The sequence below is a fragment of the Cavia porcellus genome, unplaced genomic scaffold (genome assembly GCF_034190915.1).
Source record: "Cavia porcellus strain 051 isolate PalLab524CR breed Dunkin Hartley unplaced genomic scaffold, mCavPor4.1 scaffold_28, whole genome shotgun sequence".
In the NCBI taxonomy this organism is placed as follows: Eukaryota; Metazoa; Chordata; class Mammalia; order Rodentia; family Caviidae; genus Cavia; species Cavia porcellus.
This window is the reverse complement of record NW_026947511.1, coordinates 29,670,952-29,694,128: the sequence shown is the minus strand read 5'-3', so window position 1 is coordinate 29,694,128 and position 23,177 is coordinate 29,670,952. Positions and strand designations below refer to the sequence as shown.

Genomic DNA, 23,177 nt, shown 5'->3' with positions numbered 1-23,177 from the left:
CAGCAGGGAAACCTCACCTCCCGCTACAGAGGCATCAAATCCCAAGAAAAGAATCCTGGGAGTAGGGCGTGACCTATGGCAGAGCTGTCCTGATTCTGGGTCAGCTGGGTCCAAGACATCGTCCCTGAGCCCTGAGCTATAGGGACTGAGGTATGAGATGGTCCTGAGGTTTGGCAGATTTTGCAAAGTGGCAATTGATAGATATATGGTGTCTCTAAGAAAAAAAAAATTTTTAAAAAGAGACTTTCATGGGTCTAGGATAACAATGATTTATATCTACTGAGGCCAATCCCTGTTTGAAAAGCTTTATGTGCATTCTTTTGTACAATCCACACGGGGACCTGTGAAGCAGGCAGTATTCCCACCGCCATATGATAACATCGGGCTGCTCTCCTAACCAGCACCCCCTGCTGTTCTCAGTACCTGGAGAGCAGAGCTGCCCCAGCCCAGGAGTAGGGGGGCCCAAGGTGACCTTGGGAAACTGGATCCTGTCATCCCAGCTAACTGCTAAGGACTACTAACTATGGTTAAGGGGTGCTGCCAGGTGGCGTGGGCTATCCAGAGGTTCCTGCTTCCGAAGTGACAGGTGTCAGGGTTCTTCAGGAAAGTGTTGGAAGTGGAGGAGTCAGTTCTCTGGACCTGTCAGGTTCCTTCATTCCCTCATCCATCCTGCGTATGTTTAGGGAGCAATACCATGGGAGACCGCATTGGCTGAACGCACTTTGCTCTTCTTTTCAGCAGCAAAACATTTACTCATGTGGAGGAAGACAGAGGTAGTGGGAGGGAGCAAAGCCACCAGGGCATCTGTGGCTTCTGTGCCAGATGCACCACTTTTGTGCTATGTGACCACAGAGAAGTTGGACAGTAGGCTTATTCCTAAGAGTGAGGTAGACATAATAAAATATGATAGCCCCATGGGGTTATCATGAGACCTACGAAGGTCACTGGGCGCAAAGTGCACAGTGCCTAATAGGTGCTCAATAAATGTTAGGTTCTATATAATGGTCTTACCTCATGCAGCAGGGGTACAGGTTAAGAGTGCAAATGTAGGTAGACGAGGGTCTGTAAACCGGCAAAAGCTCTTGCAAATGTCACCCAAAGTGGGGAGGTCTGGAATGACAGTGGATGGCTCTGAAGGCTGAGTCCCTGCTCTGCTCTCAGCAGAGGGGAAAGCCCCAGGGAGCCAGCTGGTTGGCACGCAACCCCCACCCCCATCCCAAAGGGGCTCTGTCTCCCAGCCCCCACATTCATTCATTCCCTCTCAAGATGATGAATCATGTTAAACAAAATGAATATGCAAATCTCCTTAGGGCGGGCCTTACATCTTCAGGAAGCTGCTGCTAATAAATGGATTCTTTATTAGGAGACAGTGCAAGCAATGTAACATCTCTGCTGTCCCTCCTCCTCTTCCCCTTGGGCTCCTCCCACCCTTGTACCTGTTGTCACCAGGCACATGTGTACTCTGGAGGGGAAGGACACCCACATTTGGAGGATGGGACAGACCTGGTGCAGTTTTTACCTCTCCTAAAGAAGTCTCCCTTCCCTGGGGCTGCTGTGGCCCCATGTGATTGCCATTCAGGCAGTGAGATGTGATAAGTGGAACCCATCACTTGGTGCCTGGAGGCTTACAGGGCTGGCAGAGTCAGAAGAGGCTTCAGATCCAGCTATAGAAGAGATGAGGGGCTGATGAGGTCTGGGAGAGAAAGGGTTGCCCTGCCCTGGTCCTGGCAGGAAGAGAGAAGCAGGGAGGCTCCATGAGCCCAACACTTGGGAAAATTAGCCTCAGGAGATGACAAAGGTTGCGCAGGCATAGCTAAAGAGAGTTTATCCCCTACAGTGGTTTGCTCCCTGGGTGCATGATGGGGTCCCCACCAAACGAGCTTGTAAAAAGTGACAAGGTGAAACCAGAGACAAGTGTGGTGGTACACACCTGTGATCCCAATACTCTGGGAAGCCAAGGCAGAAGGGTTGCAAGTTGGAGCCTACCCTGGACAACTTAGTGAGTTCCTTCCTCAAACTAAAAATTATTTTTGACAAAGAGATGGGGTTGTACCTCAGTGCAAGGGACTTGGGTTCGATCCCTGGTACCCTTCTGGGAAAAAAGCATCAGGGCCAGGCTATTGGAAGCCTCAGCATTTCCTGAATTCCCAGAGGAATTCTCGTGTCCAACCAGGGAGGAGAAGCGCCACACTGGCCACTGAGCCCATATTACAAATGGGAAAGCTGACAGGCCAAGGAGTCCACAGGACTTGGCCGTGGCCACTCAGATGGCCATGGTTTCAGACTGCAGATGCCTGCTTTTCTGCTTCCTCCTTGATGTCCCCTACCTCATCCCAACTAGAATGGGAAAAGGGCTCCCAACCACATACCATTCTCTGCTTCTAAGGAACAGTGTCTGGGGAACACAAAGGGTCTGGATTAGAGTGGCTCCTGTGTCACCCTGGACAAGGCACAGCCCTGTACTCTTCAGATCCTTGTCTATCTGGTTCAGGATCTGAACATGTCATCTCCACATTACTTCTCTTCCTGCCCCATAGGGTGTGGCTGTAAGTTCTTCCTAAAATCTAACCAGAGGATGTTCCGCTGTAAAGCCAGCCCCGTAGCTGTCTTCAGAGTACACGGGGCAGCACATTCTGAAGTGAAAATCACTGATGTCATTTCTCTCTCCCTTTCCTTTGCTTAAGAGGCTGGCTCTCTGCTGAGATGCAAGCCACTGTCACAGTTAAAACAGTTTAAAATGCCCTGCTGTGGCCATGGGCACTTACCCTATGCCAAGACCCAGGGCACAGCCCATGCACCAGGACCATCAGCCAGAGGAGGGCCTTCTGGGGAGGGTAAGGGCACCGTGGATCAGGAAACCAGAGGCCTGTCACATTGCTGCTCTGCAAGGATAGCAGGAACTCCAGAGATTAGGAGACAATCCCAGATCCTTGTCTTCTTCCCCTGTCTCACTTTTGTGTGTCCCAGGCAAGTACCAAAGCTTGGTGAGCCTGTTTCCTAATCCATGAGGTCCTAAACTAGGGGCTCCAGGGGAAGCAATGGTCCTTTGACATAGTCCAGAGCCTGACCCTCAGGAGCACTTGCTGGCCTTGTGATCGGCTTCATTATTGCCAGGTAAGAGCAGCCTCACAATTTCCTACTTAGGTGGGAGCATCCCACAGAACTCCACCCATGTGAGGAGGCTACCTTGGAAAAGGAGGGTCCTGACTGTGCTATCCTTGGGAGGATGGGGCTGGGGTGATGGCATGTCTGCCCTTGCCATTCCAGGGAGCTCCCCTAAGCAGGGACTATGGCAGGGTCCAATTTGTTGGTCTATGCTGGCAGACCAAGGCCTGCTGAACTTGACTCCAGCTTCAGGGACACCCTAAGTCCTGAAACTGGCAGACTGTAACCAGCAGCCTGACCCGTAGAAAAGATGGAGACCCAGAATCTCAGCTGCCCCTGCTGTAGGGCAACCATAGCCTACAAATGGCCTCTCTGAACCTAACAACACCTGGACCAGGCACTTACTTGTGGTTCAAGCTGATGACCAGCAGGGCAGGGAGCTCCGAGGACCTCCCAGAGATGGGTTTCCAGAGCAATGGTTCTCCTATCCCTCTTCTCCAGGTCCAGCATGCTCCCACCCTAACAGCTCTGGGGCACACTGGCCCTCCCCCAGAAGGCAGGCAAACAAGGTAGGAATTGCAAATGCCTTTCATTAAGCGGGGTGCTAACACCATGAATTATAAATGAGCCCCAATGAAGAGGACCCTGGCAGTCTCACCTCCGTTTGATATTAATTGGGCGACACTTTGTTTTAATGGTACATTAATTAATGTGGAATTTCGATGGAAGTCCGCGTGACACTCACATTAATACAAATGAATTCATTACCGTCGGTGTTATTACAAGAAATGACAAATAAATCTGTAACAGTGGGACCCTTCAAATAATAATCACGAATCATTAGGTCTGCTCCTCGTTTGTACCGTAGCTTGCAAATATGTGTATGTTTGCTGTTCTGACGCGTGAGCCTTTGGATCTTTCTAGGCTGGAGGAGGCAGCTAGTGGTGGAAGGGGAAGCCTCTTCCAGAGTACCCTGCATCCACTTTTCCTCCCCATACAGCCTCGTAGGAACAGAGTCCCCCATATCAGGAGCATGACTAAGGTTGGTTCCCTCAAGGCACCCCAAAATAGCAGGACTATTTTTGCTTCTTTGGAGCAATAAGCAAGGTCCTAAGAGATCATCTTGGAAGAAAGCAGAAGACTGGCAAGAGGAACCCAGATGAGGATACACTCCCAAGTGATTGGCACCTATACCACAGCGCTACGCAACCCAGGGACTTCTCAGATTTAGCCTCAGGATTCCTGACCCAGCACACTAAGGCAGCTTCCATCAGTGCATGTAACATGAAAACTGTTTGGTACAGTTTTTAGAGATCTTCCCCTGGAGGGCTTTAAAATAGGACCCAGTTCCTTCTGATGGGGATGCTCAGGAGCAGTTCAGTTCCGAGGCCAGGAGACTGATGAAAGGACTTCCTGGGCTCTTCCAACCTGGCATAGCAACTTCGTGACTCAGAGGAACCTCCCAGTCCTGCAGGAATCAGCCAGTCTTTTACTCCTAGCAGCTTTCTGACCTTTGGCTAACAGATGACAACATGAAAGCCAAACCCATTTCTCCCTCCTTGGAGCCTGTGGGCCCTACCAGTGGCCTGCCCTCTGCTCCGTCCCAGGAGTCCTAGCCAGGGCAGCTGCCACTCCAAAGGCCAGGACTCAGCTGATTTGGGGTGGGCTGCAGCCTGCAGCTGGGTGTGGGGGCCCCAACCCCCCATCTCATTCCCTTTTCCCTCATTCACCGGTGCTGAATGAGCCAATTAATCACCTGACACTGTTAACCATACTAATTACCCTCGCTTCTGAAACTTGTGGAACAATTATTTACTGTCTCTGCCTCATGAGCTATCAATTATGGTGATTACAGGCAGGATGTCACTTCTGTCGAGCCAAGATGGAGGCTTAGTCAAGCTCAGAGCTGGTTTCTCAAGAACTCTTGGAGGGCTCATCCTGGCTCAGCTACTTCCTGATGTGGCGAAGCCTGCAGGCTCTTCATAGGAACAGGCACTGGGACCTAATAACGATCCTAAATGAAATCTTCATTCTATAAAAGTGGTTCCCTTATACGATGAAAGGAGACCCCAACTACTACCGTGGAGACAGAACCTCTTCCTTTTTCCTGTGTCTGTCAGTGTATACATGCTGTCCCCCTAGTGGAGTTTGGTGTCACAGCCCCAGAGACCTGGGGGAAGGCAACACGCGCACATTGGATTATAAGTTCCCCTGGCTCCCTGAGTTCAGCCTCTGCAGCGCCTGTCCTGGTACCCTGCACTTGGAGAGGCGCTGGTGCCCCTGACCAGGGCCTCTGTTGACTGAAGGAAGGTACACACAGAAAGAAGCTTTTCGGCTCTCCGTCCCACCCGGACCTTGAGATATTCCTTGTCTCTGGGGCTGCTGGCTTTACAGCATCAACCCACAAACCACCCACCCCCTCACATGTACCCAAGGACATGGGTACTCTCCTCCACTTTGTTTCTTAACTTCTGTCCCTGCCACTGCCCGGTGACCACGTGTGACGTGAGGCACAGGGTTGTATTTATTCAGGCACACAGCAGGCTGTGGCTCCCTGTCCCCCGGGCTCCCTCCCCCATCCCGGCCCTCCTGCTGCCCCCAGTGCGCCTTTCCGAACGTCAGGGAAAAAAGCACTTAGAGCCAACTGCTGAGCCCAAATCTATTACCCCGTGGAGAAATGCACTCTGTCACCACTCCGCTGACAGGCTGCAGGCAGGCTGGGGGGCGGCGGCAAGTCTCTGATGGCCTACCCCGTGGCCTCTCCTCTGGGCAGGAGTCAGGCAGGCCAAGAGGGTTCAAGGATGCCCACCTCCACCAAAGCCCCCTAGGTCCCAAACAAGCCACGGACAGCCACACAAGAATGTCTTAAAGATGCTCTGGTCTTGGCACAGCTAAGCACAAACTCCAAATCACCCCTAGGAACTGTAGCCTCTGGCCATGAGGAGCAAGACATGCCCTGGCATCCAGGTACTCTGCCAGAAACCAGAGGCTGGTATCGTCTCCCAAATAGCACTCTGCTCCTCTCCCTCCCTCCCCATTGGCCTGGATCAGTACAGGGGACCCGTTGCTAGGCCCCACATCCTCTCTGGCCCTGTATTAATTAGATCACTTCCTGCTGCTGTAACAGAACACCTGAGGATGGGTGCTTTATTAAAAAAAGAGGTATATTTAGCTCACTTTGTGGAAGCTAAAATCCAAGGTATGGCAGTCCCGCCTCTGGTCAGGATGCCATTAGCTGCCAAACAGAAAAGGAAGGTTGTAGTCAGGGGTTGTGAGGAGAACAATTAGAATCAGGACACAGAATTTATAATATTATTTTATAATGGTCACCCAGAGTCACCCCACGAAAGTGGAGGAAATCTGTCCACAACACTAAAAACATAGAATATTCAGCTAAGGGCCTGATTCCCACAGCAGTGTCCTACATGAGTCCAGATGAAGACCTAGAGCCCATGACAATGCCTCCCACAAGTCCAACTGGAGGTCCAGAGCCCATGAGAAGGGCTCATGCCAGTCTCTTTTATGGATCTGTGCTGGGAAGGCCCAAAGGTCAGCCTTGGAAGCCAGAAAGTCTATGCCAGCAGGGTGAAAGAGCTGTGCTGGTGGGGTGAGAGTTCACCACTGGAGCCAAGAAGTCATGCTCATAATAAAGACAGAGCTGTCCTGAAAAGCATCACAGCCATCCTCAGCCACATGGAGGCTCCGAGCTCCTCTGACGATAAGAACAGTCAAGTACATGCCAGGAAGCAGCATGACGAGTTTGTCCTGGAGATTAAACAGCACACGTCTTCCCCTGTGGAGCCAGGAAGCGATGCTCGATATAAGGACCAGAGCTCCTCCAGGAGAACCAACAGCTCAAACAACAACACTTAGAGAAACCCACAGTGCCTAACTTCTCCTTCTCCAAGTCTCTATTTATGCTGGCAACTTCCTCAAGTGGAACATCTACACTTAGCACCACGCTGATTTAATCCAGCTGGCGTTAAGTTGACCACCAGTTTTTAATACATGTAGGCAGTATATAGCCCATGTAGATAGAAGGGGACAGCACATGGGAGCACTCATTACAACCTGCTCTTGTTGATCATCATTAGATACTTCCAAGGGCAGAGTCCCCATGACCTAGTGACCTCTCACTAGGCTTCTCTTAAAGGTTTCACTGTCAACATCACCACACTGTGGCCCAAGTTTCTGGTGTCCACTTTGAGAAGACACATTGAAGATTATATCTAAATTGCAGCAGACCCTGCACCAAGGACTCTTCAGAAGTGGGAGGGTCTCTGTAAAACACTCTTCCGGTCAGGCTGCCCACGTCCTTCAAGAACGCTGCCATGGCTTCCAGGCGGCCTCAGGATTGAAGTCAGAGCTCCCTCTGTAGCCTGCACGGCCTGGCCCAGCTGCTCTCTGGCTCCTTCTTCTCCAGTCTCAAGAATTCAGCCTCTCAGCCATCGTGGCTTCCTCCAGTCCTCACCTCCTCACTGTCCCTGTGCTGCTGCCTGTGCTGTCCATCTGTCAGAACTGCCTCCGCCTCTTCACCCCCACTTGGGGCTTCCTTGACCTGCTCATGCCAACCAAGTCCCCTCTGACCCTTGCCTCTATTTGCTCTTGGGCTCCAAGCTCTCTTGGCAATTATGTGACTTCAATTACCATCTATCTCCCTCTCTGGATGTGAGCTTCATGGCTGAGTCTGCTCCCTATGTGTCTGCAGACCCTGCCATGGTGCCACTATTGGAAAAACATCCTGGTTTAAACAAATGACACCATCTCCTAACCCTCTCCTCATAAGATGTTAGGAAGTCCTAACTCCGAAGTTTCTGCCTTTGATTCATTCAATAACTACTTCCTGAGATTCTGCTGTTGCAGATTCCACTGGGCAGTGGCAGGACACCATCAGGCACCTACTCTCATGATCACCATCTAGGACAGCAGGAGGCAGCAGGGATGAACATTAGGTGGTCTGACCTGAAAGATGCTGCCAAGCACTGGCTCCTGGCTCCCCCTGACCTGGCCTTGTTCCTGTGTTCCCTCCGCCTGAAATGTCCTCTCTCATTACTCATTCACTCATTCCTTTAACAAATAACCCTTGAATACCTAATATGTATGGGCATGTCACAAGTGCAGGGGACACACAGGCAAACATCAATATATGATAAGTCTCAACTTGGGTATCACCTCTTCCAAGAAGCAGGAATCCCTTAATTTCCTGGGCTTGGCTCCCATCCTATGAATCCCAGAATCCCTGGGATGCCATTGCAGCACATATCAGTTTGCATTAAAGTTGCTGGCCTGACATCAAAATGCCATGGCCAGCTTACTCCCTATGGCAACTCTGGGCCATTGTATGGCCTTGCTTGTGGTGACCACTTCAGATCTAGTTCTGCATGAACCGAGGCCTCTGCGGCCTCCACTGTGTGCTCACAGGCTATAAAGGTAGAGAGGGACACATCTTGGATGGAGGAGTAGTGGACAGAAATAAACACAGGGGCAGCATATCTGTAAGAAAGCCAAGCTGTCAAGAAAGCAGGAGGGAGCTTTTGGGATAAGACATGGAGAGAGAAGATAAGGTGGAATACGTTGAAATACGTTGTCCCGAGTCTGAGACCACCATGGGCATCAGTTTAGAGGAGAAATGAGATTGCATGACCAGAAGTCCTCAGACAGGTGACAGATGTGCCAATTGGCTGGTCAGATTATTACATATAATATATGTATGGATCGAAATATCACACAATGCCTCATGAATATGTACAATTACTGTGTGTCAGTTAAAAATTATACTAATAAAGAACAAAGTCCTCAGACAAGCAAGCCCAAACACCCTGCCACACAAGACTCCAAAACTTCCTCTGCTTTTGACCTTTCCCAGGTACTTTCTTTGGGTCTTAAGTACCCAAGATACTCTGTTGGCATTGCTTGTAACTTCATGGGTACAGGGTGACCTTTGCAATCACTCTGTCCCCCACCTCGAGGATTGCCACCCTAAGGCAGTATGGGCTCCCCTCCCTGGACCCCTTTCTCACTCGCCCTCAGAGAGGCCTGCCCTGAATAGGCACAGGCTCAGATTCCTGCCTGCCTGTGTCCTCATGGTCCTGGTCACCTGCAGGCCCAGGTTTTCATGTTTTTTTGAATGAATGAATGAATGAATGAATGAGAACAAATTAGCTGTGTAGCCCCTAAGGATCACCAGGCTAAAAATACACTAGACTCCTTGGGGGTTCACATGAAGACCTCCATATGGAGCAGACAGAAATCAGCTGCCTGTGGCAGTGTCCCATCAGAGGACACAATGAGCGCTCACTGGGGAGGACAACCTGAGATGTTGAAGGTGGACCCCTCTGGCCATTAATGAAACACAGGGGTCCAAAAGAACCTCCCAACCGGTAGGGACAGTGGCTACACATCTGCTCCTCAGTGCTCCTGCCTCACGGCAGCCAGCCTAGCTCGCCTCTCGCCTCTCCCCTCGGCAGCTCCCTTTCCCTGTAGCAGGAACTAAAGAGATTAAACAGTCAGCTGCCAGGAAGGGCCCAGGCAAGAGGGCTCTTTCAAGACATGTCTGATGCTTTTGGAGGCTTCTGTGAATGTAAATCTTTCCTTGGCCTCAAGCAGTAGGGTAGAGATGTCTTTTCTATCCCAGTCCTGTGGCCAGAGAAGGGGCGGTCCTGTCCCTGGCCCCAGGCCAAGTCCAGGTCTGCCCCAGTCATGCATAGATACCAGACCTGGGCCACAGTCCACCCTGAAATCGAAATGTAGCCATAAAATCACTCCCTAACTGTGAAGATTGGAACATCACTTCACGGGCTCCTGGCTGGCTGAGAAATCCACTGCAAAAGCTATGACTCCTTTGAAGGTGGAGAGGGTTAGAAGCAGAGGCCCTAGCTTTGAACTCCACACAGCTGTGGCCAATGTTTTGGCCTTGTATGGATGGCTTCTCTGCGCTATTGGTGGCCTCTGCTTCATGCCTGACTGTAGGTAAGGTCCTCAGGGGGCGCCGTGCACCCCGGGATGATGAGGTACCAGGGCCCCTGCACTGGCGTGCACACACCATCCCTCTCCCGGCCCTGGCTGGGAACAGGTTAATGTAAGTGCCAGCCTTAGGTGAGCACAGGCCTGCTCTGCTCACAGCTCTGATTGCGGCCCGCCCGTCCAGCCCCCCATCCCAGCGCCTCCTCCACTCTGCCCTCTCACTGCAGGCTGGGGTGATTGGAACCCCTCCTGCTAAGCCTGATTAGGCCTGATTTCACCGGCCTGCTCCCAACCTCTGGCACCTTCCCCTGTTATTAAAGTTGTTTTCCGTCCACTCTCTCGGTTCACTGGATGAGGTGAGTTTATTTGATTTGATTTCTCTCCCACCTCCCTTTTTTCCTACTCTCCTCTACTTTGCCCATGGTTCTGCCAGTCACCCAGCCCAGAATTCAGTTAAAAAAAGAAAATTAACTTCTAACCCCACAGTAAAAATAGCTATAATAAAGCCAAGTGACTACTAAAAGCCTCATCTAATGTAACTTTGATTAAAAGCTGAGACCTTCCTCCTCCCCACAATCCCCAGCTCGCAAGGACAGGGCTGGCCCTTTAAAGCAGCGACCAGTTGGAACATGGGAAACACAGCCTGCTCTCATCTCCAATTTGCTTTTCTTACCTTTTTTGCTTCCTCACAGGCTTTGTTTTATAAGTTGGGGTGCCTTTCGAGAGCTCCAAAGATGTACCAGCTCATTGTCACCCACCCACCAATAAATACTCAGCCACTCTGGGAGAACCAAATCACTTCAAAGCAGTGCTCCCAGCACCCCTAGACTCTCAGCCCAACATAGCTGATGATGGGCTCTGAGCCCCTGTGGGGCCTGAGGGTAATCACAATGCCCTCTGGCCTCTATTTTCACATCTGCCAAATGGAAAGAGAACTTTTTCCCTTGCCAGAGTGGCTGGAAGAAATATTTGGACTTGTGTAAAATTTACGCTTGAGGTAAAGGAAAGATGGTCACTTCCTCCTTGTTTGCTCATAGGTTCTAACCAGAATCATCCAGGAGGAGCTGGGCACTGCAAATCAGCTGTTGTGTGTCCAGCCAGTGTGGGCAGCACCGTGGCCCCTTAGGTCTCTAGAGACACTAGGTCTCTAGAGACAGGTCCCATCCTTGAGTGCCATGACAGTGAAGGTATGGCCTCAAGTCTGTGATAGTAATGTCCCTTCCAGGGCTCTCTGGATGATGGAGATCCTCAGGGACAGGAGCCCTGGGGAGTGACAAGTTATAGATCATGGTGGGCTGCAGAGGTGAGAGCCCTTCCCCAGGAATCAGGGTTCTATCTCCACCCGTGTACCTGGTATCAAGCGTTTAACTCTGTGGGCCTAGGTGCCCTCACCTGTGGAAGGTGCCCCTGGATTCAGGCTGTTCCAAGTATGAGACTTGCTCTGCTTGCACAGGAATGAATCTAGAGCTCTCTGGTACCCCCAGTCTTGGATGGAGCCCACCTACAAGGGCATCGTCTACATGCTCACATCACCTCCCTTTCCTTCTGAAATGCCACTCCAAAGCCAAGGAGATGTAGACCTCACAGAAGCCCCAACAGGCCCCCCTAGGAAGATACTCTCTGCTCAGAGCCACTGGCATCATCAAAGCAGCTGGGCTTACAGAAACCTGTTCTGCCCGAGCTTCTCTGAGGGGCGAGGGGAGCTGAAGTGTGGCAGCTTGGAGCCCAGCCCAGTTCGGTTTCATTCACCATTCCTGCCGCCTCTCACTCAGGGCACTGGGCTGTGGAGGCAGAAGTCTGGTGCTTTTCAATTTCACGCAAGGTATCAGTGGCCAGGCCTCGGCTGGCCTTATCTCCTCAGCCTCTTGCCCAGGTAGGCACCCGCTGAGCTCAGCTTCCCTGAGAAGCCCAGAGCAAGGCTGCTCCAGTAACGAGACCCACAGGCTGAGGGCCCCTGGGGAGAGACATCTGCAGCGCAGGCAGGAAGGCCAGCCCCAAGTCCTGCTGCAGGCCGAGAATCACTAAGCACATTAAGACCCTAAGGACAGAGGTTCCAAGGTGGACCATCAGGGTCACTAATGAATCATGATTCTTAGAGGTGAAAGCTCCCTAGGGATTATTCCATCCTCTACCTCACCTTCCTCATCTCCCGAATTGGAAAACTGAATTTACACAGAGCCGAGGGAACCTGGATCCAGGCTCCAGCCTTAGCGTCCAGGTCCTTGGGAGTACCACTAAATGATGCCACCTGTCCATCGCCAAGCAACTACACGGATGCCCCTGCAGAGGCCCTCCACATACTGGGAGACCTTGAGACATAATGCCCCTTCCTCCTGCATGTGACCGAGACACTTCCTTGGAACCACTGTGTCCCTGCCTGGAAAATAGGGACAGAAAGAATAACAAGCACAAAAATCCTTAAAGGGTTCTGCAGAGCACAGTCAGTGGTCAGCAAACTGGTCCAGGGCACACCTGGCCCTGCCTGCTTCTGTTCTAACCACTGGCTAAGGATGGTGTTTACATGTTTAGAGGTACATCAAGATTTCATGACATTTAAAAACTGCATAAAATTCAAATCTAGTGTCCACAGTGTAGTACTGGGACACAGCAGTGCTCATGTGTCTTCACGTAGTCTGTGGCTGTTTTCAGCTGACAAGAAGCTGAGTAGTTGCAACATAAACCATAAGGCTTGCAAAGTCTCAAATGCTTAATATCTGGCCCTTTATATAAAAGCATTCGCCGGCCCTTTATAGAAAACATTCACCGACCCTGATAGACAGGAAAGGCAGAGCTGGGCTCCAAACACCAGGAGAAGCCAGGCAGGGGCAGCCCCAGGAAAGGAGCTGGGAAAGAAATACTTTATCCATTATGCACACATAGTTCCAAGAAAACAATGTGCGACCCCGCCCACACCCTCTGGAGCCCCTTAGTATCTGCAATGAAGATGTAGCCCAACCCTGAGCCTGCAACTTGGGGACCCCACCTCCCACCTGCCTTCCAGCCTGGAGACCCACCTCTGCCTTCCCCAGTTTCTGCTCCTACCAACTTCCTGTGGCCACAATTCCCGGGCTCTTGGCCCGGCTGGCAGGGGTTTGTGTGTATGGTCAATAAGTGGGTGGCCGAGGCTGGCTCGGGGGCTGAGGAGAGGAATCAGAGCGGGTAATTGCTGCGTGAAAATGACAGCATAGCGATTTATCCACCCCAAACTGGGCTCCAGCATATCAAGAGGCAGCCTGCGGCTGGGAATCAATACCACCCCAGAGGAGGGATTATTAGGGAGAGAGGGGTTTGAAAGATCCATAAGAGCCTGATGACTGTCTGTTTCCAAGGGGGCTATCAGCTGCATGAGAATTGTGCTTGGGGGCAGGGCGCTGGTGGCCTGGGCCAGAGAAGGTTGGGTTTGTGGCAGATGTGGGGTCCTCTCAGTACTCACCTCCTGACCACTGAGGGACACAGCTGGGTGAAGCGCTGGGGTTAGAAACAGCGATAGGAACATGAGGGAGACTCATCCTCATTGCATGCACCTGCTGGCAAACAGAAGCTCTTGTCCCCATCTGCTGTCAGCCTGGGCAATCCTTTCCTAGCATGGTCACCATCCCCAATCCAGTGAGCTCCTAGGGGATGGCACGTGATTTGTGAGCATGGGAATAACTTGGAGCTGGGCTGCTTAGCACTCTGAATAGGGGAGAAGCTTCTGAAAGGGCCTTTTCCACCCGTCTTGGGGTCTTCCTCTCCCGTCTCTGTCCACAGGGGCCTCGGAGTGAAGTGGGGGTAATCACTGCACATGCCCTACCCCCTATATCTCTTGGGAGAGTAAGCAGAGGAGCTTCTTGGGGGCAGTAGAAACCACATCAAATCATCACCAACAGCCCACATGTGTGTGTATGCAGGGGACAAGAGAGCAGTCCCCACTTCTCAGTCAATCTCCAAGGACCTGCAGCTCTGAACCAGGAAAGGCTGCGTAGGCAGAATGTTCAGGGGCATGGTTAGAAACTGCACAGGCTCCACTGCAGGATCCTCGAGGACTCTGCACCACACACCCTCAACAGTCACTGACACTGTAATGTAGGGAACGCAGCAGGAACTGAGCAGCTTTCCTGTGTGCTCTGGGCAGCTGAAGGGATGGCTGCTCAGGGTGGGCCAAGAAGGAACGTGGACTTTGGTTTATAAGTGAGCCCTGGCCCCTCTGCCCCAGAGGAAGGCCACACCCCTGGTCACAGTGCATGCCCAGATTCTTAGCCAGCAGAAAGTCCAGGCTCCAGGGGTTCCTGCTTGAAAGAGGTCTCTGGCTCTGACCAGGATCTAGGCATCAATGAAAATGTTCCCAAGCCACACAGCTCCCTGCTAGCTGCTGCCCAGGGAGGACACCTCCTCTTCTACCATCATGGAGAAGAAAACAAACTCACAGCCCATGCTTAAGGGTAGGTGGGGTGAGCAAGAGAGGGAAAAGGAAAAACAGAGAGGGTCAGAGGGACAGAGAGGGGCAGAAAGAGAAAGAGACAAGAGGGGACAAAGAGAGACAGAGAGCCCAAAACACCCAGAGTTGGAGAAAGAGGTGAATGGATGAAGGAGAAAAGAGAGACCAAGAAATACAAGGGAGGGAAGCGAGAGAGTGAGGAGAGGTGGGGAGGGAGGGCAGAGGGGTGCCGGAGGGGAGCAGGAGTAAACCTGGAAGTTCAGGTAGGAGTGAGGGGGTGCACCACAGGAGCTCCCAGGAGACGGCGAGTACCGAGAAGGCAGAGCAAAGCTGCTGTCAGAGTGCCAGTTTTGCAACGTTTAGTTCATCGGCCTTGACGTGTCTGACAAAGCCACAAGCAGAGAAAGATGGTGGAGGACAAAGGCAGGCAGCAGGTGTCGGGGCATGGCCCTTTCCTGCCTCCTGGCACCAAGCTGATAGACCTGGCTGCCAGCTGAGGAGCTGGTTCCCTGTTTGAAGTCAGGAGGTGCAGAGTGCCAGGCTCCAGGCAGGCTGGGCCTGAGAGTACCGTGCATCGGTGCCTCAGCCGGGTTCCCACCTGGGTGCAGTGTGGAGGACGGTCCAGGCATCTGCCCTCCACAGGGCACTGTCACCGCCTGCCCACTAGTTGGAAGGAAAACCAAAGAGTGGTGAGCGGACAAAGACACAGAGCCAATCCACCACTCCCCGGGTGCTCAGGGTTGGCCCACAGTGGGTAGGTTCTGGGGTTCCCCTAGGTTCCCAGCAGAGAGGGCAATTCCTTTTCCCAGAGTCAGAGTCCAACAAGGTGAGCCTTCAACAGTCCAGGGCTTTTGCTCTGAGATCCCAACACAGTCTCCACTGTTGGGTGCTTCCAATTGACCAATCATGGGAATATCGCCACCTCGAGCCTCAGTCTCCCTGAGAACTGCTGCCCTGTCAAACTCCAAGGGTTTGGTGAGGACTTAGGAAGAAGAGGACCAGAGGAGGGACACTTGCCTCCCTAAAGCACCTGCTGCACTTGGGGAATGCAAGAGCGCTCATTTAAAGAGAAGAAACTACACAGAGCCATGACTGGTTGCTCCGCAGTCTGATCGCACACAGGCCAGAGCCACCAGGAAGGCAGCGCTGGCAGCTGCCTGTCACTTCCTAGAATGCATCCGCCTCAGCATCAGATCATCTTAATGCACTCGCCTTGTATTCTGCTTTGCTAAAATCAGATTAATCCAAGAATCAGAAGAAACGATCATGTCGGACAAGTCAGGGAAGCAAGAAGGAAAAAAAGGTTTCTTATGGGGAGGGGCAAGAGCCCTGCCAATCCTGTGCTCCAGAGCAAGTTTTGACTTAGCTTGCTTGCTCGGGCCTCAGTTTCCCCAAATGTCACACAGGGTGGGCCAGAGAGGATGGGGGAGTCCGTACAACTGTGAGTTAAGCTTCTGACATTCTGAGAGGTTGAAGGCAGACACAGCTACACACCAGATTGTCGCGTTTTTCCTCATTGTCCCCAGTCCTTTGAGAGGCCTGGTGGCAAGTTATTAGTGCACACTGGAGGGCATGAGAAGTTTGTAGTTTAGGGTGCACCTCCAGCGAATTAAAAAATGAACACACATATCACTCTCTCCATTGTTCCCCCCAAGCAGCGTAACCCATGGAGACCTTGTGGAGGTGAGCAGGGGACAGGAGCAATACTGATGTGTTTATCTTCTCCCTGCCTTGCTGCCTAATGTTGGCTCTGACTTTGGACCTCAGTGGTTCTCATTTGTAGAATGGGTCCAGCAATACAAGCAATGCTAGCTGCTTGATCCCAAGCAAAGTCAGTTCCAGGAGAAATTAACCAACACATTCACTGAGTGCTGACTTTGTGCCAGGCTCCCATGGGGCAAGGGGGAAACCCGTGGTGGGTATGGTCTTGTGGCCTCAGTCTCTTCACGTGTACATAAGATAATGGTGTACTGTGATCTCGAGAGTCAGGAGGAAACAAAAGGATGTCTTGAATCAGATAACATAGCACTGGCCACAGCAAGGGCTCCTCATAAGCTCTCTGAGGCCATCAGGATGAGGCTTCAGGTGACATAGGTCCAATGCCTGAGACACTGTCAACTGGGTCTTTTGGGGAGTGGCCTGGGGAGTGGAGAAACCAGAGTAATGAGACAGGTAGATAGCAGAGGCAAAGCCTGAGCTGGACGAGGTGGACACAGTCCATTCATCGGGGGTCCCCCAGGGATGCCAGGTGTGCCAGGATGAACTGTGGAAATGACCATGATAACACACGTCTTTAAGAAAATATAAAGAGCCACTTGGCAGAGCAAAGCCATTACTGGGTACATTGTCACCAGCGTCAATGATACCAGAGAAAAATCCTTCATATTAATGTGCTTTCTCGCATCTTGGCCTTTTTTTTTTTTTTTTTTTTTTTTTTTTTTTTTTGGTAGAGGGATGGGGGTTGTTGGTGACATTCTGCTAGCTAACAAAAATGCAAATAGAGACTGGCCCTCCCCGCTGTGTCATCCGTCAGACCTCTGATGGATTGCGTCCCGGGCTCTCTGCTGTGTTTATTACTACTAATGACTTTCTTATTATGATTTGGCTCCAAAATATAACCAATGGTTCTAGAGAAATCCTATTATTCCACATATTATTCAATTAGAGAACCAAGCTGCAGGCCCCACAGGGTGGCACTTGCCTCCTGCTCCCACCCCTGGCCCCAGCTGTGGACATCGTGAATGCTGGAAAGACAGAGGCTGCGGAGTGGGGTATAATGGGGGCTTTGCAGGGTGTCCAGAGCAGTGGACAGCCCCTGGGAGCAGCTGCACAAACCAACACCCAAAGTGCCCTGACTCCTGTCCCCAGTCCAGGCTGTCCTCAAGACTTCCAGGCAGACAGAAGCCTCTTGCAGTCTCCCAAGTATCACTCAGATGCTTGGCCTTCTGTAACTGCACCCAATGGGTCCTTCTGCCCCATGGGTACACAGCCCCTTCCTCGCTATGACCCTGTCTTCTGAAGTCCCTCTCCCTGCCATGTCACATGCCTACCTTATCCCTCAGGCCCTTTTGGGTATGTCTGGGATAGGATGACTGATAACCAGCCAGAGATGTCTATTTCCATCTACTGTCCTCAACTCTGCCCTGCCCCAACCTGGGTCTCCACCCAGCCCCCCAAACCTAAAATGCAATCCCAGCCCGGAAGCCCTGTCCTCTCCTTTTCTGTCTTCAGAAGCCTTCCTCCTACCTGCTCTTACTGAGTCATGCTAGCACTCTAAAACCTCTATTGGCTCACTCTTTCCATTGCATTGAAAGCAAAGCCTTCGTCTGCCTTCCAGAGTCTGCTAAGGTCTGTACCTCTCCATCATTTCCAGCCTTGCACCCAAGCCTTGGTTGAATCGCACAGCCTCCTCAACTTACCACCCTCATTCCCCACTACTCCTCTGGTGGCTTCCAACCTGTGCCTCTCTGTCATCTCAGCCTCTGTCCCGGCCTCGGCCATGTTTGAGTGTGTCTCCAGCCACCTGCCTCCCCACCAGCACCCCACAGAGGAACCCTCCTCCCTCATCTCCCTATGCCCATGACGTCCTCCTGACTTATATGTGAGATATGCAGGAGGTTCCCCAAGGACAATGGCCACTCTTGTGTGGCCTCTGCCCAGCCAGGGCAGAGCTGGGTCAGCCAGCCCCTCTATGGGGAGACTGAGGGCTTGCATCCTTTTCTCAGTGACTTCCCAGACTGTCCTGGGTGGATGGAGTCTGTTTTAGCTGTGAGCACTTCATAGAATAACCCAACCCATGCCACATGGAGAGCTGCCTATTCAGCACGTCTGGGTGCTAGCAAAGTGGAATGTGAGGCCATGTGCGTGTCTGGCATAACTCATTTTGCCCTCATGGTCCCATTGCAATGGTGTCTGTCCATCAGCAAAGCGTCCTCCTGCCTTTAAAGGCCAATGAATAGCTTCGACAGTGGGCAGCAGATGTCTGCACTCAGCTGTGTGGGAGCCAGCTCTCACCTCCCGAGTGAGTCTGGGAAGCTGGGGGGGCCTGCGCCCCGGGTGAGGGACTCAGCTCACCTGCTCAGAAAACTGATCTGATCAAGAATGCAAAGTAGGCACAAAGAGAGACACGGGCTGTAACTTCCCTAGTGTCTTTGGACCTCACCAGAGGTTATAAGCGCCATCCACCCGCCCCTTCTGCCTGCCCTGCCTTTGGCTCCATGGCTGTCTTTCTCCTGCTCCATAAACCTCCAGCTCCAGGCCATAAAAAGTGCAATGAGCGGTCTGGATGGAACAGATAGGCCGTGGAGCAGGCAGTTGGCCATGCTTCCCAAAGAGCTGCGGAGGACACGGCTGGCTATAGCGGGAGCACAGTCCTGAGAGCCTCTCCTGGCTGCATTGGCCGATGGGACATGGGGCTCCTTGGGCACTGAGCCAGGAACTGTGGGTTTCCTCATTCAGCAGGCTCTCTTCCCTCTGAGAGGCCTAGCCCCACTCATTCCCAGGTCTTGGGGAGACTCTGGGACCACACATGCTCTACTCTTGTGTGCAGCGTAGGTGATGGTTCTCACCCACAAAGCAGAAACATGGAGGCATGGGGGTGGCTTTAAGCACCCTAAAGTGTCCCTGGGTCTAACGTTTTGGAGGAGCTTCTCTGACCACCTTGGGAGTGTAGCTTGGCTGGTAGCAGTGGCCAAGCAGTTTGGATAGAAATGGAAGAGCACAGACTTGTGAAGCTGGCAGGATTCTTCTGAACTTGAGGGATAAAAGGTAATTAGAGAAAGTACTAGGCTCAGAGAGTTTTATCTTTGCATTAGCAACAAAAGGCTGAATGGGGTTAGGGTAGCAGCAAAGAATAGGGCTGGGGATCTGCAGGAACAGGAAGTTTCCGGGGTGGAGTAAGAGCTCTCTGGTGGTGGCTGGGGCAGCCAGTTATCCCAGCTGCGAGTGGCAGGCGAAGTGGGAGGAATCAGGACAGATGTAGAATTGAGGGCCTGTTCTATGGCTTGTTTAGGAGCCAGGCTGACCCAGATTCAGCCTGAGATGATGGACACTCATCCCCAAATTTTATGGATCTGGGGTGGGCTGGAAATGCGCCGGCTACTTGTAAGGAGCCAGTGGGAGGTAGGGAGAGTCAGGCATCTGGGGTGGGGATAAGATCGGGCATCTTAGAGTGAAGGGACGCAGGAATGCCTCGAGGGACAGCCTGACACACTTAGGAAAGGCTTCGCAAAACACTGGGCTGTTTATCATAAAATCAGCAAAGAAAATAGAATGGCTAAAATTCAGACCTCAGCTAGCAATGAGGAGGGATGGGGGAGACTCAAAAGAGATAGTTTCTGAAACCTCGGGGAAAAAGTCAAGCAGGAAAGGAGAAGTGGGACAAGATGACTTTTCTAAAACAGGGAGTGAGTGATAGATGCAGAAACCAGTAATCCCAGTGGGACAGACCCCTCATTTCCATAGGGGACAGGTCCCAAGACCTCCATGGATGCCTGAATCCACAAAGTACTGAGCCCAATAGACATTATATTTGTTCCTATACACGCCTACCTATGACTAAGTTTATAAACCAGGTACAGTATGCAATCAACAATAAATAACAGTAAAATAGCAAATTACTATATGAAATAAAATAAAGGTTACTTGAGCACAGTGGTATCATAACAGTCGGTCTGATAACTGAGATGGCTCCTAAGTGATGAACAGGTGAGTGGCATGTTCTGTGTGGACACCCTGAACAAAGGGATGATTCACATATCAAAAGGAGAGGGACAGCTCAAGATTTCAAGACCCTACTCAAAACTGTGTGCAAATTAAAACTTGGGCATTGTTTAGTTCTGGGATTTTCCATTTAGTATTTCTGGACAGTGTTTTGCTATGCATATCAGAAAATGCAGACAGCAGAACAGAGAAGAGGAGACTTCTGTATTTGCACACTTTACCCTGCTGCCCATGTATCCTCTCTGCAATCTGCTGAGACCTTCCTGAAACTCAGCTATGACCACTCCCTCCCCAAACTTCCAGCCCAATAGAACAACCAGTTGCCCCTTGGATTGCTGGTTCCTTCGTATCACGGCTCTGATTGACACACATTTTTAACTTAGGCAGCCTAAGAGGCCCCCTGGCCTCTGCAGTGCCAGCTAGCATTTGCATGTCTGCATCCATCCCAACTTAGTTCACAGTTACGTGTTTTCTCCCTTTCTATCTCCTTCACAGAGCTTCCTGGAGGGCAGGGATGTGTATCACATGTATGTCTTCCATGTCTCAGAACCCTATGTTTGCTGAAATTGTTGTCCATCAAATAAAAGGTGAAATGCAGCCCAGACAGTAGGCACGAGGCATTTATATCCTACCTGGGCAGAAGAGGGGCTGACAGCCAGCTGGTCAGTGACTCCCCAAAGTCACCTGACAGGTAGCAGAGACAGGGTGGGTACCAGAGGGGTCTCATGATTCTGGAGCACATCAGACTGCTCCAAGCACATGCAGATGCTGCCTAAAGTCAGGCAGGTGCATGGGCCACCAAGGTGCAGGTCCCAGGAGAGACCAGAACCTCCTGCAACAGCATACGTTACAGCGCCACAGAGAGCACTGGGCACATACAGACCATGGAAAAACTTGCTAACTCTCTTGGTCTCAGAGTTCCAGTCCTCAGCATAAGACAAGCTCGGGCTGGTGCTCAGAAGGCCGGGTGTTTTAAGGCTTTGTCCAGGATCTAAAGAGTGACTCTTGACCCTCAAAGAGGCCCCTGATAAGACTGTACTCTGGGTGTGCCCAGATCTGGACCTGGCAGCCTGAGGGTTAACCACCTCCTGGGGTTCCACAACTCCCCACCCCCTCCTGACACTCAGCTCCCTGAAGGAGGCAGCCATTACCTTGATTGGCCTCTCCACCGTAATGGGACCTCAGGTCCCAGCTGCTGTTGTTGAGGGCCCTCTGTGCAGGAGAGCAGCATGGTGAGAGGCAGATGGGGTCATAATGCACTGGAGACATGTGACGGCTACAGAAGAAGGAGTCCATCAATTACAGCCTTCTTGCCCGAGGGCTAATGAGAAGGGCTGTTGTGGGATAGACAGGCTGATTGGCTTCCCCTCAAAGGTCCTCATGCCCCTCGCTGACCGGGTTCTCCAAGGCCAAGGTCCCTACAATTCACCTGCTCCTTCCTGGATGCTTCTGCCTTTTGCTGTGGACAACAGGGGTTTCTTTGAGGAATGGTCCCCTCTTGAAACACGCTACCTTAATTTATATCTTCCTTTGGACTCAGGGTCCTTTGAACAAGAGTGAGAAATAGTCCAATCCCAAACTCGAACTCCTTAGAAAATCGAATTTGTGAGTGGGATGCAAAAATGAACACTACTGTTCCCCTGTGTGGCTATGGACTCCACACACAGGCTGGAGGATAAAGGAAATCTTGACCAAAAGGGCTGGACTTGAGATACCCCGCTGATACTAAACCAGGCCAAGAATAGGAGTACAAAATGTTAGTACTTCCTCCATACAGGATGTGCTAAGTGTTAGTTTTATCTACAACTGGGAGGACCAGGGCACTGGAGAGCCTCACAGGTTCCCTTGTCTACAGCTCCTCTTCTCTGCCCACCCAGCTAAGTGTGGTCACTGTGCAGGCAAAGACTGTGCCTAACTCAGGCAAATCTCAATTTCAGAAGTTAAAGATGAGGGCCACATGTGCACGAAGAACGGGAGAAAAGCTGGGCCCAGTGGAGTCTGGGAGTCCCCAGTAAAGGGGACATGCTGGGATGATGACCACTGGTTTCCCTAGCAAAAAGTGGGAAGGAAAATCTAAGTGTCCACATGTGTGGAGAAGACCTGAAGAAGAAAGGATGACCCCGAGGCCCTCAGCCCTCTTAAACACCTCCGAGCCAGTCACAGACAGATCAGGGGTTCACACCCGGTGCTGAAAGCAGCCTTCAGGGGCTGCTAAAAGACTGATTCTAATTCCAACAGACCTGGACCAACTGGGTGCCCATGTAGAGAGGCTTACTCCGCCTTCACCTAGGAAGGATTTCCTTCCCGCTTTTTTCTTTCTAAGACAAAGTCTCACTGTGTTGCTCAGGCTGGCCTAGAACTTGCTATCTTCATGCCTCCATCTCCTAAGTAGCTGGGATTCCAGGCACACACTAATGCACCCAGCTAAGAGAAAAATTTTATAATGTACGGATGCCTGAATTTGCCCTGGATGACCCCAGGGAGCCAATAGGGCCACGTCATAGCACAGCATTGAAACAGAGGCACTGTTCGGGCATACATGCTCTGGGAAGTCATCTAACATCTCTGCAACACGCACGATGCAAAGAGGGAACACACCTCTCCCCAAGGACATGCCTGATAAGTACTGTGCACAGTACTCTGCTTGTTGGTGGGAAGGAGAATTGGGAGGAAAGGGCATCCCGTCACCCTTTTCTGATGGCTGCGTGTGGCAGGAACACCAACCCTGAGCTGAGAGGTGGTGGGAACAGTGGGTGCTGGGGAAAGGGGAGAAAGAGGAACCACAGTGCGCATCCCCACACCTTGAACACACACTACCTGGCAAGGAGGAGAACACAAGTGCTCTGGCAGAGCGACCCTAAGGGCATAGGAGCATTTGGGGCCAGACAAGAGTAGACCATGGGCTCAGTAGCTAGAGATGCCTGTGGCACCCACGAGTGAGAGGGGGCAGTGCAGGCAAAGCTGGGAGAGG

General features: G+C 51.7%; 1 protein-coding gene across 11 annotated transcripts in view; it reads right to left on the bottom strand.

The window, feature by feature from the left end:
• The window catches only part of Cdh23 (cadherin related 23), a 374,671-nt gene that overhangs the window by 230,975 nt on the left and 120,519 nt on the right, over positions 1-23,177 (bottom strand). The gene's annotated exons all lie outside the window — the stretch shown is intronic.